Raw genomic sequence first — 6028 nt, forward strand, 5'->3', positions numbered from 1 at the left:
TATAAATAGGTTTATGAATTAAATTAATTCATTATTCACAATTCCAATTAGAGAAAAGCCATTTTCTCTCTGACGGATCTTCGGGTTTTCATCCCAGATTGTGAGTCTACTTTCCTAAATGTGTTTCATTACTTGTTAGATGCTTTATAACATCATTAACTTGTCTAAACTGCAAGATCCGGGAGTTTACCGCCCAAGAACGTTCTTGGGGAGTAAACTCCAAAATGGAGCTTTAAGGCTACCTAGTCCCATTTTCTTGTTAAGCAACTAGTTAAGGACTTAGTGTATGATCATTAGAGTCTAGAAATCATTCAAGAAACACAAGTAATAGGATTTTACGGCCAAGGACCTTTCTTGGGCCGTAAACCCCTTTTTAAGGGCTAAATGTGCCCTAAACCACCCCTAAAGCTTAAGGACAATTACCCTCTAATGCTTGTGGCTATTTTGGACTTCAAAACACTCCAAACTCATTAAGTTTTAGGAGTTTACGGCCAAGATATGCTCTTGGGCCGTAAACCCCTTTTCCAAGGGTAAAATGCACCACAAACACCCCTAAGGCCTTAAGACTATTACCCTTAAATGCATAGGACTTGAATGGGGAGTAAAAGACATAAGGATCATCCCTAAAAGGGAGTTTACGGCCAAGGAACATCACTTGGGCCGTAAACTCCAAGTGAAGGCACAAATGTGTGCCTCTTGTCCCCTTTAGCCTTAGATAAAAACATGGAAGCTATCCTAGATGTGCAAGTGCCTCAAATAAATTAAAAACCAACACCCCATAGGAGTTTACGACCGTAAACTCTAGGGGACATGGACATTAGGCCGTAAACTCCCCTATGGAGCATTCTAGGGCCTTAATCTACTTCAAGGAGTATTCCAACAAAGCTAGGTTAATTCTAGGATCAAGATAACACCTTAAAACACCCAAAACCACCAAGTAAGGAGTTCACGGCCATAAACCCATGAGTTTACGGCCGTAAACTCCAAGGGTGGGGTTTTTTGGGTGGTGAACTCTTATACAAGGCCATTTGATGCTTCAAACCCTTTTGCCTTGTCCCGTAGCAACTTAGATGCAACCATTAGGACCTTTAACACTTATGAAAAGTGTTTACATGTTCCTAAGTGTTCTAACTTATTTTATTAAGTTATTATTTGGCTAATTAGTTATATATATGCTTATTATATGATAACTAGACTCGTGCGTGTAAACCAGTCTCCGTTTGCCACCTAGCACGGTATCCGATACTGCAATTCAAACAGCTCACCACAGGTGAGTTCATACCCCTTTAATCAACCTTTGAAATGATTTTAAATGTTTTAAATACTTTATGGGGGGGAATACAAGTCAAATACTTATAGTTATTGCTTCAATCACATGTGATTGCATTTAATCACATGTGATTAATAACTAGGAAACCAATGATTTTTACCACTGTTCAAACTGTTTATCAAACTGCTTTACTTTGAAATGTTTTACAAAGTCTTTTACTATCCAAACTTATTTACAAACTGTGATTCAAACAAATGTTTCTTATACTTAAACTGTTTTATCAACTTATGCCTTCAAATTGTTTTATAGATTGACATCAAGTCGATCTTCTCTTGAAATTATATTTATGTTTAAAATGTCTTATGAAAACTTATTTATGCCTTTATATATATTCAATTGCATGCCCATATATGTATAGATGTATAAATAATGTTTAAAGGGCTTAGGAAGGCCATCCGCCCTATTTCCTTTTTCTCGATTTGGATGTGGTCTGGTGGGATTTCGGGTGACCATCCGAAGGTCGTTTCAATATTAGTTATATATCATATGTACATATATAGACATAAAAGTACTTCCATATTCATACTTATTAGTACATCAATAGTTAGTTACCATCGGGGTAACATAGGAACATATACAGCTATACTAGAAACAGGAACATATACAACTATACTAGAAACATGTACATATACAGTTATACTAGAAACAGGAACATATACAGTTATACTAGAAACATGAACATATACAACTATACTAGAAACAACGTACATATACAACTATACTAGAAACAGAATATATACAACTATACTAGAACGAGAAACATTACACATACATGAATACGTTAACAATCGTGATCCACTGTGTCGGAGCATGCCTTAAATGTCATGGCCCGAGTTGTAGCCAGAATTCTCTTGGAGGGAGAGCGTGAGTTTGCGTATAGATCTATACTAGATTGACTATCCTACACCTTGCTGCTAGCTACAGCCGAACCTGCAGGTCTGCGGGTGCCAAACGTCATTTCTTTATTACGAACATTCATTATGTCGTTGTTGCCAGTCGATAGCATGGTGCAATTTATCACATTATACCTTAATATAAATCCGGTTTAAGGTAGTTAGTACAGCAGTAGTACCTATTATACAAGACTACATTACTACATTGATTTACCCATTACATATTTTAGTGGTAACCTCACTTAAGCATTAATGTACAAACTATATTTTATTAAATGATAGTTACACTTGGTAAATTACACACTTTTACAACAAATGAGTATACAAAACAGTTAAGCCTTGGTAGAAGGTTACTTTAATAGAAAATATAGGATTTTCTGAGAGATTCAAACTTTTACAAACACTTTCAAACCCTTACTTACATTTTTACAAACTTATACATTGAGACAGGTTCAAACGTTTTTGACAACAAACATTGACACTAAAATACTTATGAACTCACCAGCTTAATGCTGATAAACTCTTTCAAAATAACTTGTATTCTCAGGTCATCAGTAGACAGGTACCGAGGCCAGCTTTTGAGAAGATGGAGCGCATTCAAGACTCATCTGATTATTTTTTACTTACATTATTTTGGTGTCTATAATTGTACAGAACACGCTTGTATTAAAATTATATATTTAATGCAATGGATGATGTTGTTTGCTTATTTACATTTACTGTGTTGTGATACTATACATGACGTCCTCCGCCCCAGAACGTTTCCGCCGTTCTTGGTTTTGGGGTGTGACAATGGTGACATGTGGCACCAAGTTCAGCCATTTTCACCCTATAAATAGAACCTCTTCCACCCTCATTTTCTTCACACATTTCTCATTCTTTCTTCTTTTTACTCTCTCTCTAGAACCTCTCTCTAGCCCCGAAACCCCCCGAAAAGCCTAGGGAACCTCCCTAGCACGAGGCGGAAGCCCCGGAGTGCTTGACGGCTCCGAGAAGAAGAGCTTTTCGGCTCGGGAACGCTGCTCCAAGCAAATCCCGGTTTTCTATAAAACCCGTCATAAGTGAGTTACGCCTACGCTGTTTTTAATATATCGTTTATTTAATTATAGTAACGTTATTAGGAACTTATAATAAGTACTTGGGCTATTATTATGGGTTATATAAGTATTTTTTAATGCTTATATAATAGTAATAATAGCTAGACTATTAATTAATCTCGGCGAATAATAGATTAAACTCTAGTGGTAATAATACTAGGTTTCGTTGAAGGAAATTATTTTTAAGAAGTGAAGCGTTGTCCGAGTTTGGATTCACCACCTTTTCAAGTGAGTGCATAGTCCCTTTCATGAACATGATTTTAATACAAGTATTAAATATATGTTAAAGAGTTAAATATTTGTTGAAGAGTTTATGTATGAGTGCATAGTCCCTTTCATGAACATGTTTTTAAAACAAATATTAATTAAAGTATTAAATATATGTTAAGGAGTTAAATATTTGTTGAAGAGTTTATGTGTGAGTGCATAGTCCCTTTCATGAACATGATTTTAATACAATTATGAATTAAAGTATTAAATATATGATGTGCACGAAAGTACTCACTAATTTTAATATTTATAACCTAACAAACTTAACTAACTATGCACTTATAGGCAGTGTACCTAGTTAGATTACAGTATAGCTTGGGTAAGTCGGGTGTCGATCACAGGGAACGGTGTTCTAATTAATTTACTTGCTTATTAAATTGACCTAATTTATTAACAAGTTTAATAAGGGGTTTTATCTGGTTTTACAAGATCAGATGAACTTAAATCAAATTCAATAATAAAAACACACTCTTGTTTAGTTTTGAATCCACTTCTCCCTTATGGCTAGCTAATGATTACGGATTATTAAGTTGGTTTTTAGTTGTATTAGTAATTTAGTTATATCTTACTAATAACTAACTAATTCATGTCAAACCATGTATGTTCACACATAATTAAACACATAACTAATTATGAATGTAAATATGCTATGTAAGATTTGTTGTATAAACGCAATTATGATCACAATTCACGTTCTCTAGCACAGCTAAACTTTATTTATTTTAATTACTAACTAAGATTGGTCAATCCTAGCTCTAACAATTCAATGTTCACTAAATTATTAGGTAAACAGGTTCATGCTGTTTAATGGTCACTATGCTACACAAAACATGCAATTAAGCAATTAGGTAAACAAATAATAACATGCTAGGTTACACAAATCAAACACAAGCAAATTTTCACCAACTAAGTTCGATCCATAATCATATAACTATTCATAGGTTTAAAGCTTCATCTAGCTAAACAAGAGTAGCTAGATTCAGCTGCTCATCATAGTAATTAAACTAACACAGCTAAAATTAATGAAAGACATGTTCTTATTTAACTAAATTATAAACCTTTACTTCTTTTGGTGTTGAAAACCCTCTTCCAGAACCTTTCTCTCGCTCTGAATCGTCTCCTGGAATCCTTTTTCTTCTGCCAAAAGCTTCTCTTCTCGTAATAATCAGGAGGACTTATATAATCCTCAAAAACCCGCGCAACGTCGTGGCTAGATGCGCCACGTCGTGGGCTTCAAGTAATCCGTATCCTTCAAGGAAATCCTCCGCGTCGCGATGTTTATCTTCTGGAACACCCGTGCCACGTCGTGGGCTTCATCGCCACATCGTGAATTGAGCTCTTTTCGTGAATTTATTATTTTCTTGTCTTCCAAGCCTCCCGTGTTCCCCATTTTGTCACCTTTGGTCCCTCTCTTCGAAAATCCTTTGTATTAACTAAAAATAACAATTTAAACTCATAAGTATCATTATTCTAAACATATTATCAATTTATTAATAAAAATGTACTTAAATACTGCCTAAAAATAAGTATAAATATGGCAATATCAATATACGTTAAAGAGTTTATGTGTGAGTGCATAGTCCATTTCATGAACATGATTTTAATACAAGTATTAATTAAAGTATTAAATATATGTTAAAGAGTTAAATATTTGTTGAAGAGTTTATGTGTGAGTGCATAGTCTCTTTCATGAACATGATTTTAATACAAGTATCGATTGAAGTATTAAATATATGTTTATGTGCGAATTATTTGATGTTGCTCGAGATACTTGTTAAAGAACATACCTGATTATATATGCTAATTTAGGATAAAGAGTAAACCTAAATTAATTATGAGGAATATTGGGTAGTGTTTTCTTACGAGAACGAGTGAATTATACTCAGAGAATAAACCCTTAGTATATGTCATTGATCCGGGAGCATGGATTAGACATAGTCATTGTCCCTAGTCCGAGAGTATGGATTAGACGTAATCATTCATCATTAATCCGAAAGTATGGATTAGTCATTCATCCCTAGTCTGAGAGTATGGATTAGGTAAAGTTGTTCATTTATGATCCGGGAGTATGGATTAGGTAAAACAGCTAATCTTAAGTCTGAGAGTATGGATAGTCTCGTTGTGAGGATCGACGGGGTGGGATAAGAGTTGTTTATATATATGGTGAAATTGTATATTTTGTGAGTTTTAAACTACATATATGGTATAACATTGTGGGATTGAAATCCCTATGTACTCACCAGGTTTCCCAACCTGACCCACTCAGTTTATTTATATCACAGGTGTTGATATGAAGTCACATTACACTGAAAGTTTAAGGAGATATAAATCACTAGTGTTAATGAATGTAAGTTCTGTTTATGCTTATGTTTTTGTATTGACGATAACATCCCAAATGTTTTAAAATGAATAAAAATATTTTTATTCGAAAGTGCTTT

This window comes from Lactuca serriola, chromosome 2 (assembly GCF_051521515.1).
Source record: "Lactuca serriola cultivar US96UC23 chromosome 2, Lser_US96UC23_V15, whole genome shotgun sequence".
In the NCBI taxonomy this organism is placed as follows: Eukaryota; Viridiplantae; Streptophyta; class Magnoliopsida; order Asterales; family Asteraceae; genus Lactuca; species Lactuca serriola.